This window comes from Triticum dicoccoides, chromosome 3A, assembly GCF_002162155.2.
Source record: "Triticum dicoccoides isolate Atlit2015 ecotype Zavitan chromosome 3A, WEW_v2.0, whole genome shotgun sequence".
Taxonomy (NCBI): Eukaryota; Viridiplantae; Streptophyta; class Magnoliopsida; order Poales; family Poaceae; genus Triticum; species Triticum dicoccoides.
Window position 1 is genome coordinate 522,737,280 of NC_041384.1, and position 11,630 is coordinate 522,748,909.

An 11,630-nucleotide genomic window follows, 5' to 3' on the forward strand; every position below is an offset into this window, starting at 1 on the left:
TGGGTCAGCACATGGAATATGCTGGCAATATAACACAGTAGAGCAAGAACAGAATAATACTATCACTACATGCATATTTGGCTGGTGGAAAGCTCTATGGTTATAGTTTTTGCGAAAAGCAAAATTTGCCCTACAACAATGGAATATATTTTAATTTAACTATCATGGTAGTTGAAACATTATTGAGAAGGTTCCTCCAACTCAATCCCAATTAAAGTGGTTAACAACCCAACAATATTAATTAAGAGTGATGAGATACTTAAGATACTCCAAGTACTAGATACTCAAGATTGTCCATAACCGGGGACACGGCTAACCATGATTAGTTTTTACACTCTGCAGAGGTTTGCGCACTTTTCCCCACAAGACTCGATCACCTCCGTTGGATTTCTCGCACTACAAGGTGTTTGAGAAATGGATGACCGAGACACAGTCTTTCAGAAACATTAACTCTCTACTCCGAACAGACCATACCAAACCTACATCCCACTACGTGCTGATCTGCCTCTTCAAGAGCTTCACGTAACTTACTCAACTATGCTAGAGCCCATAATAGCTTGTGGCTGCACACAGAAGTTTCTAGCATGAATCATCTCAATTCCCTTTGAGCCTGGGTGGCGGTCCATAGGAAGATCACACGGTTACTCCGGGATTTCCAAAAAAACAGACAACACTGGGTACTCCAGGTGCCTCAATCCACCCAGATGTTTGATTAAGTTGCCACCTTAAGTTGAACCATTAATTAACAAACTCACATCTGTCATGGATTTCACTCAAACCCAAACCATGTCTACGGGCATAGCATAGCAATATAAGCAAGCGTAGAAGTAACTCCCAGGGTTTGAATATAACAGGGCAATAGGTTCTACCTCAACAACTACTTCCCAACCCACATGTTAATGACATCCTAATCATGCAATGTTTGAGGGGGTGAAACTAATGCATAAAAACTGGGTATGAGAAGAGTATGATCAATGTGTTACTTGCCTTGCTGACGATCCGCATAACCTAGGGACTCGTTGTAGCACGCTTCGCACTCCGGGTGTTCTATCGCAAACAAACAATGACATACATAAGCAACAAGCAAAGATGCGCAAGCAAAACTTCAAATAAAATAGATTGACTAGAAATTTCAACTTAAGAACTCCAGTTAACGAAAAGAATCAAATCAAACGGAGCAATGAAACTCAAACGGCGAAAGAAACAAGATCCGTTTACTAATCTCGACCTAGGTCAAATTTTACAGTAGCAAAAACTTGTTCAAGTTGATTAAACAGAAAGAGGGTCTCGATACGAAGATCTAGGGGCTTGAATCGCCTGATTCCGACTAATGAGCGAAAAGAAAAACAGAAACTAAGATCGGATCAGAAATCGCGATCGAGAAAATCGCAGATACATCTGATCAAAGAAACCTGACGAACAGACTAACGAACAAGTGTTCGTTAGCTGTAACTAACGGGCAAAGAACCATTCGCTAAACGAACGTATGGACGAACGTCTGCTAAACAGGAAAACCGAAAAACCGGCGATCCGAAAAAAACGAATCTAGGGTTCTATAAAAAAAACGAATGGTTAAAAAAAACCGGCGGCGACGGATTCCGGCGCGGTACCTCCGGCGAGAGGCTCCGGCGAGGCGGGGGCTGCGGGGCGGCGGCTCGCGGGGCGACGGCGGCAAGCGGCGGCGGCGGTGCGAGGCGCGACAAGAGGCGAGGGCTGCGGGGCGGCGGGGTTGGCGGCGGTGGTGTGGTGTTGGGGCTCGGGGGGCGTATATAAAGGGGCGGGGCGGCTTCTTGGAGGAGGGGGCAAGGCGCGGCGGAGGCGGAGTCCGACTCGGACTCCGGTCTGAGCGGCGGCGGCGGCGCGCGCACGCAGGAAGCGGGTGGCAAGCGGCGGCCTGGCTCGGCTGGGCCTTAGGCCCAGTCGGGCGTGAAACATTTTATATATATATAATTTTCGCCGACGGAAATAAAATCCTAGAAAAATAAATAAAAATCTAAAAATGCCAAAATAAATTTTCACCGTCTAAATAAAATATTTAGAACGAGCTGAACATTTTCTTGGCCCTAAAATGTCATTTTGAAAAACGTGCAATTTTTCTAATGCAAACAAAATTGCAATAAAATCCAAATAGGACAAATATTTGATTTTAATAGTTTTCCTCCAATATTTCAGTTATCTTGGAGAAGTCATATTATCTCCTCTTATATATTTTAATATGAAATATTTTTGGAGAGAAAAATAATTAAAACCAAAATCCTCGTTTCAAAATTTGATAAAATCAAATTTGAAAACCGGGGAAATCCCCAACTCCCTCCGAGGGTCCTTGAGTTGCTTAGGATTTCTAGGATCGCGAGACGAAATGCAAATAAAATATGATATGCAAGAATGATCTATGTATAACATTCCAAATTGAAAATTTGGGATGTTACAGTGCTTTTGTGATTTGACGTCTCACTGCTTTGTGATTTGTGATAGAAGGGACAGTGGAGTAGACTCTGTGCTCTATACTGTACTACATGCGTCCAAGCATGGGAGAAAGAGGAGAGACATTGCAATTTTCTATTCCTTCAATCAATCAATCAGGGAGCTTCGGTTCCATCTTTTTGGCTTTGGCAACACTGTCCACAATGGTTCCCATGATGCCAAAAGCTATTTTCACATTTGGCTACACATTGTGGATGCCCTTAACTGTACCACTTGGTTTTTCTCCTGTGTGCTATCTATACAAATCTCAATTATATTGATCTAAAAAATTATAGAATCAAGATTAGTAAAAAGGAGGTGATTTTGCCACGCGGATGGCGGGGGAGGTTTCTTATTTGAGCAATGCTACATCCATGTAATGGTTTACGTAAAGTTACGAACTGATGTGATGTGGGACTATTTGATTGGATTAAAGGAGAGGATTAGGCCCACCCCACCTGAAAATCAGGGGGGCATATATAGATTAGATGGAAAGTATACGTAGTAGCTACGTAGCCCTTTGTAAGTCTAGGATTAGGCTTCTTATTTTCGGAGGACGTTGTCCTCGCGGTTTGCTAACATGCGTTCCCATGTGTCAGTGCTTTACCAAGCCGATCCGTGTCCCACATGAGGCAGAACAACGGCAGAAACAACACGTGGTTAAGTTGAGGAAGATGAGGGAGAAGCGGATTCAGCAACGAGTGAAATGATGGTTGCTTCGTCCCTCCAACTTAACTGCGGGAAAGGTGCAACTTTGTGATTTGACGCCTCATTGCTCATTACTACGCCGGCGCCATGACTGGGGTGCTTCGCCCCGGCTGCTCTGCACTGTATTCCGGTATGGCACGTGGACCCGGTAGCTTGATGTCCCACATGTCGGCGAAAGGGACTAGAAGATTTATGAAAGCGAGCACTCCACTCTTACGACGGAGGAGTAGACGACACGGCGGCCCAGTGAACTGTCACTTGTACTGTATAGTACTATAGTTTTGCTGTTTCGCATGATCCATCGATACAAACCCGATTAAACATGAAAGAGCAGGATTTTTCCTGCACGGTAGATGATACTGGCCATACATTTCAAAGGCAATTTTAATGTATGCAAACTGAATAGTTATAAGTAACAATATGATATCTAGTAAAACTAAAAACACATATGATTTATTGTGTTAGAGTGTAGTAGTAGTGCTGTATTGCATAGTTGTTAGATGTAACATGCGAGAACGTGTAGAGATGTTGTTTTGGAGGGCCTACAGAGAGAAAAGCGTAATACCATCACCGAACTTCAGAATAAGCTGATTACGGTCACTATATATGTTTTGCGGTGATTATACGGTCACTTGCTCATAGTTCAACATCGGATTGCACTCTGTTGACCGACCAAATAGTCTGCGTGGCGCCATGTTGACTAGTTAAATTGACCACGTTCCTTGTGGGTCCCACCTGTCAGTTCGCATAGGCAAAAGGTCATATAAACACAAATTTACGTAGGTGCGACAAGGCTCCAACCCGTGCGCGGGAATCACCTGGTTGTGTATGTCTCTGTCAGGGCCTGATGTGTGCGCATGCACATGTACATTGAGCACTTGAGCATGAGAGTGTGTGTTGGTCGTGTGGTGTACTGGTGTGTGCATGCATGTGTGCGTGCGTGCATGTGAGTGTTGCATGTGTGCGTGGCTGCGTGTGTACACGTGAGTGTTGCGTGCGTGCGTGGGTGCATGTGTTGCATGGATGCAGTTCGTGTGCATGCGTGCATGTGTGTATAATCACCACACCAGCTCCTGTGTGTTAAAACATACGACTCAGCATACCAATACAAGGCCACCTTGTTCGCTGTGCCCGCGGTCATGACTTCGAACCACCGTCCAAATATTTTTTTGTCGTTTGTTTTCATTCTTACTAGCAAGATGCCCGTGCGTTGCACGTAACATCAAGATGCATTTGTATGAGTTGTTTATCTTGTGAGAGAAAAGGATGAACGAGGGAAGGCCTTATTTGCAAATGTGGAGAGGTGTGTGGGTACCTTTTTGCAAAATTGCCATAGTTTCTTTCCTATCCGTCAGATATAAATCGGACGGCCTATATTGCAAGATGGCAGACACACCATCATCACCAACTCTGTTTTTTATAAGAGTGTATTTTATGTATTTTATAAGAGTGTAGATGTAGAGTAGATACAAGTCGACAGGTGGGCACGATGGTAGTGAGATAATGTGATGCAACACTAGAGGTGCCACGTGGAGCGTTTAACTGGTCAACTAGTCATGTCATGAGCAAATACACAGTTGTATGGTGAGCCCGTGACTGTATAATAACCACTAAACGTAAATGGTGACCGTAATGAGTGGATTCTCAAGTCCAATGTATGTATCGTGCTTTCGCTTCAAATACAATGATCGTCATTGCATATATCGCGAGAGAAAGATGAAACATGCGTGAATTTTCTGGGGGCTTAGTTTTAGGGGAACTGGAGATAGTTTTGTGTGCATACGTGAAAGGGGCATACAGGGGGGTATGCGATGGAGAGAGAGATGCTCTTCATTTCTCTTTATTATGACTAACTTTGTATATAGTATAAAAATATACAAATTCACAATGTGGAATAAATATCATTGTGGGCACCATGCAATGCAAATTAGCGTTCGTACTCCTCCATATAACTTTGTAATGTTTTATATATGTAGTAACTCTAAAATAATTTTTTGGCCACACTTTATTCAAAAGGAATGTTGTATGCGAAATAAACGTGAAGAGAGGGCTTTTTAGATCAATGGGGCGTGATGCAACATGTGTGAATGTGTAGTTGATGCATTTGGCGGGGCCTAGAGAGGTATGTGTGTGTATTACGTATTCGAGAGAGGCATGGATAGAGGGCCCAAGGGGGGGGCGTGGGAGAGATAGCACGAGAAATGAGAGTGTTCTAGAGAGAGAGAGATAGACGAATATGACGTCACGACAAGAGATTCCATTCCCTTGAGTGTGTATCTGCAAGGGGGGAGGGAACAGAGGCACCAAGAGAAATTTTCTGTGTGTGTGGTGTTTGCGTTGGTATGTTGGGTGTGAGAAGATAATGAGACATGGGGGCAGAGGGTGTGTCACCGGGTGAGGTCCGATGGGTCGAGGTGAGGCCCTTCGTTCGGTTCCGTCCTGCGCCACATTGGTCGGCCCGTGACGCATTTAGGAAGACCCATGGATGACTAGTCGTACAAGACAAAGATAGCAGAATTGTGAAGGACTCTGTGTCCACTAACAATGCCGGCTAGGATTTGTAACCCTAGGTTCTCGGACTAAGGTAACCCCTTTATCTCTGATATTACTATCCATCCAAACTTTAAGGGGTATCCTACAGAATGCTCTGCTAGAATCACACTCGTCGATTAGGAAGAGAGGTGTGAGACAATGCGTGAGAGACAGGCGTAAATAGAATGTGCGTACATGAGACACGTAGGCAGGTCCATGTATATAGAAAGGGTCGATGAGGATTGTGCGTGTGTATGTTTGCGGGAGGAAGAGTGCTTGTGATAAAGGTTAGTGGAAACAATTGTAAATGGTTACGAGCGGGAGGGAGGCTTATATCTAGAGCACGTGTGCGAGAAAGACACCTGGGGAGAGAGTGTGTGAGCATGTGTGAGAGACCACCGATGGAGAGTGAAACTACACATAAAAGACTGCTCTAATCATTGATGAAAGATATAAATTGTATCCAAATATTAGGATGGGATCATGATATTTGCAATTCACATAAGGAGCGGTCATTGATCCATCAGACATCTAGATTCTATCGAATTTGAGCATGTCTATGTTATTATTCGACACAATTGATCCACATAATTAGTATTTTGAACTCCAAACAATGCACCGCTTTAGCAATCGAATATAAACGTGAGTACAGTTCATGTTGTATGTGTAAAGCACATTATACATACGAAAGTTACACAATGGACATTATAAATAGCTACCTATGAACTAGCATACATTTGAATTCAACTTAAGGTGGTTTAACAAATCGAATTCAACATGAAGTCCATTCAATTATTTGAATTTGATATCATGGCATTTATAAACCATACCTAAATTATGGGGGCACCAATCTTTGCTTTGATTTTGTACATAATAGCATATGTAGTCGTGTACAAAATAGATTCAAATTTAGCTCCTCCATTCCAAAATAATCGTAGTTATAGCATTTTCAAGTGTCAAAATTTCAAAAAGAAGCAGATAATTTAATGAGGTTTTCAAGCATACAAGGTCAAATATAACATTGCCTATTTAGGTCAATCCTAATAGTTCAAGAGTACTCTAAATGTGAATGCTTGTGTTTCAAAATTTCGAACGAAGCGCCAAAAGAGCCTCTACTCGCCCGAAACCGAGTGACACCAATGTTTGGTAGTACAAGGAAATTACTTTTCAAATAACTCTGACCCGTGAAACCTACCGGCCCGACGTCCAAAGGTCTAAACCGGGGTAGGTTTGTAGCTTCATCTAGACGCCACGCAACCCCATCCGAAAAACATTCATACACAATGGCCGCCTAAGCACACATGCGCGCGGCCGAAATCGCTCCCGCCCACTATTTGGGACACCTGGGATTACCATCCTACCCCCGACACGCAGTAGGTCCAAATTTAACAGGGGGGAAAAGTTTGTACTTTCCTCAAATTTCAAACAAGCGCGTCCCATCTTCTGTTCAAAAAAGCCAAAAACAAGCACATCCCAGACCGAAACATGGTTCCCACCCACCCGTCTGATTCCCCATTCGTACTCCGTGGGCGCCAAAACTACCTCTCCACTAGCCGCGAAACCCCGGCGTCCTCCGTCTGCCACCCCATCCCACCCATCAACCGCCGCCCTCCTCCATCACGCTGGAGCCGATACCCCGACGTCGTCGTCCACCGCAACGCCCTCCACGACTAGTAGTTGAAGCCGAGGCCGAGCCGTCCGTACCTGAGCCAGTTCAACCATGCCGTCCTGCGCCTCACCGCTGTCGCTCCAACTTCGCCACCCTCCACCACACCAGAGCTGTTCCTGTTATGCCGTCCTTCGCCGCCTCGGATCTTCTTCCCCTCCGCCGACATACGGCCACGACAACACAGTCAACAAGTTGGCCATGGGTTCGTCCAAGCCTGCACCCTCCAGAACATCGGTTTCCCCGGTAAAAAGAAGAAGATCGGCGCGACATGTGGAGGTGACCACACCGGCAACCGAAAAAGGTACTCCTCTTCCCTTATTCGTGCAAATCTTACGTCTCTGCTTGCACGGTATTCATCCCACAGAAGACACTAGTTGACCACCTTCTTCTTGATACTAGATGTTCCTAGTAACTCGCGATGCACAAGGTTTCTCCTCATATACTATTTCACCTTAGCTAGAGGCCCATCGCCCCCCTGAATTTTAATTTCTGGCCAGTTGATTCCCAGTTAACGGAAGCATTCCCCGGTGTAACAGGTGCTAGTACGCCTATTACGCCGGGGAAGCAGCGCCTTGGTGTTTATCTTAGGGGCGTGTGCGGCCTAGAGCTACTGGCGCCTGATCTGGAGGTCGGCCAGGATTAAAGGGATGGCCTGGGGGCGCTGCCAAGCACGGTGGTGGTGTGAGGTCGATGGGAGGGCGGGGCGGCGGAGATAGGGGTCTGGGCCGGTGGTCGCTGGCGGTTCGAGAAAGATCGTCAACAGTGATTGGCGGGAGGTAGACGAAGGCCATCTTCCCATTCCTTATAGATTGGACGGTTCATTAAAAAAGTCGATTGACCTATTTATTTTCAGTCGACTTTTATCTTAGATATGACCACATGTGGTGGTGTGCTGGAGGAGTACCTGCATTTCCTGTGCTCATATATTACAAAATCATATGGAGTAGAATCTAATTTTGTTTGCCATGCAATGTTGTAGAGCTATCATATGTCTCCTGTCATTTATTTTTCAGCCACCTGCTATCTGCTACTTTTACAGAGCACTAGTTCCGCACACACTTCACCCTTACTCTCACTATTATGTTTTTATGCAAGGGTATTTCAGACTCTGCTGCCATGAGAGAAGCCAAAAAGAAAAAAGAGAAGTCACTCCAGCTTCGTATGCGCGTAGGCAAGACACGTTACAGCGCTATAAAGGGTGCAGTCTCAGCAGATGGAGACGGTAAACGTAGCTCTGGAGTTGATGACCTCGCTCGCAATGAACCACCATCCCAGGTGCTTGCTTTAACTTCGCAGTGTCATATGTGGTTCCATGTTCCATATGGTGTCTAGCTTATATTCGAAAGGACGAAGTCGGTAAGATAAGGAAAGATATTTTTTTACATGAACCACCATCCTGTGAGCACCAGAAGACAAATAGCTAGTCAGGGCACTGGCCGAGCCAGTGACAAGCCCAGCAAAGATAGGCATCACCTGGAAGCCAACTAAAAAGCTACAATGGTGGCGAAGCAGCCCGCCTCCCACCAGGCTCTCAGGTCCTAGATTATCATGCTCACCACCCCAGCGGAGATCTAGCTTGTATTGCTCCCAATTTGGTTAAATTCCATCTGCTTAGCTTACACATTATACCTTTGAATATGACATGCCTTTCTATTTTTGGTACATACTAGTACATCTGTGTATTAACCATGTTCTTACATCAAACTAATGTTCTTGTGTATCCCTCATCAATCACTTATGACGAGGCAGGCAGGCAAGGGAACTACTCCTCATTTAAGGAATGCAGCGTCAGCCTCCCGACATGATTCTCAAGAAACAGAAATGCTAGATGAAGATAGTGAACGTAGCTCTGTAGTTGATTACAGCATTTCCCCTACACTAGCATCGCAGGTGCTTGCTCTAACTTGGCAGCGTGATATGTGGTTGCATGTTGCATATGGTGTCTAGATTGTAATTCTTCCAATCTGGTAAACTGCATGTGCTAGTCTGCTTAGCTTATACATTATACCTGTTAATGTGACATGCCTTCCTGTATTTAGTACATAGTACATCTGTCTATTAAGCATGTTCTTACATAAAACTATTGTTTTTTGTATCCCACATCAATCAACATGACGAGACACCTTTAGTATATGCAGTGCGATATTAGTTGCATCTTTCATATGATTTATAGCATGCGCTGCTTCTAATTTGTTGAAATTCCATTTATGATGGGACGCTTTTAACTTGGCAGAGTCATATTGGTTGCATCTTTCATGTGGTGTCTAGCTTGCATTGCTTCTTATTTGCTGGAATGGTTTCTGCTTAGTTTACACAAACAGTTGTGAACATGCCATGCCGTCCTGTTTTTCGTACATATTCCATCCTGGTATCATGTGTTTGCCTTACATCAAAGTAGTGATTGTTAGTATCATGCATGAATGAGTTTCGAAGAGAGAATTTTATTGCTTTTTCTTGTCGGTTTTACTTGACAATTCAAAATCAATAAAGCGGAAGGAAGTTAGCAAGGCAGCGGATAAAGGCGCTCCTTCCGAATGGAGGGTCTCTACAGTTTCTACTCCTCCACACCCCCAAGATGATTTCCAAGACAACACATGCATAGACACTCAACAAAGTTGTGTTTATGATGAGCACGCCTCCCCTAGTGCAACATCACCGGTGCTCCCTCTAACTTGGCACTGTTATATGTGGTTACATGTTAGGTGTGATGTCTAGCTTGTATTGCTTCTAATTTTGTTGAATTCCATCTGCTTACTTTACACATTATACTTGAATAAGACACGTGTTCCTGTTTCTAGAACATCCAATATCTGTCTATCACACCATGTTCTTACATCAAATTACTACTGTTGTGTAACCTGCAACAATCACTTATCATAAGACACGTTTGACTTCGGAGTGTGATATAGGATACATCTCACATTCTTTTCTAGCTTGTACTACTAATTTGTTGAAATGGCACTTATGATGAGACAATTTTAACTTGGTAGAGTGATATTCGTTGCATCTTTCATATGGTGTCTAGCTTTCATTGCTTCTAATTTGTTGAAATGCCTTCTCCTTAGTTTACACATCATAAGTTGTGAATATGCAATGCTGTGAATATGCAATGGCACTAATGATGAGAGACCTCTAACATGGTAGTGTGATGTTGTTTGCATCTTGCATATGATTTATTTCTTGTACTGCTTCACATTTGTTTAAACGCCATTTATGATGAGACACTGTTAACTTGGCAGAGTGATATTTGTAGCATCTTTCATATGGTGTCTACCTTCCATTGCATTGCTTCTAATTTGGTGAAATGTCTTCTTCTTAGTTTACACATCATAGTTCTGGTTATCTCTTCCGTCCTATTTTTCACACATATTACATCCTCCTATCATGTGGTTGTCTAACATCAAAGTTCAGTTCGTCTGCATCACACATCAATTTGTTCTGAAGAATTAAATTGTTATTCGTTTTTCTTGTCGGCTTGACTTAACATGGCACAGAGAAAGAGGAAGAAACACAGAATGGCATGGAATGAGAAGCGGATGAATCCCGCAGATTCTGTTGGTACTGATGGTGCAATAGAAGGTCAAAGTCCAGCGGAAAATTCTACAAACACGGCATCCCATGCTAAACGAGTTGCAAAAAAAGCCAAACAGAAACAAATAGCTGCCACCAAAAAAGCAGAGACATCCCTAGTTCTTGCAACACCTACCACAATACTACCAGCTGCACGACTTACTCGTGCGTCAACTGAGCTAGCAGCACGTTCCCAAGCTCCCTTGCCACCTGACACTACTTCCCAAGCACTCTTGACACAAGACGAGTTGGCAATATCAGATGAACCTTGTGAGCTTCAACAGCAAGAAGGTAGTTGCTGGAGTCAAGTTACAGTTGCATGCTTCTTTATATGTAGTCTCACAGTTTGATGTACACTAACACTTCCTATGTTCGTTGTTGGACTATCACCTAGGCACAAGAGGAAACAAACATCGGGGATAATGCTTGATAGGTTAACTAAATCTAGAGGAGGAAGAATGGAGATCCGTTTTGAGGCAGGTTTAAAAAGGCCACGTGATGCTACAGAGTCAGCCAAGTTAGTATCAGAGGCAGCGGTTGCCGTTAGGTGTCATGTACGTATCCTCCCAACATGGATTCAGTACAGGAATGACAAAGACGAAACCCAGTTCAACACCTTCCTCGACCATTTATCTGTAAGTATGGTTATGTATGGAAACTAGTAATATCGTCTGCTCTGTCCCATACT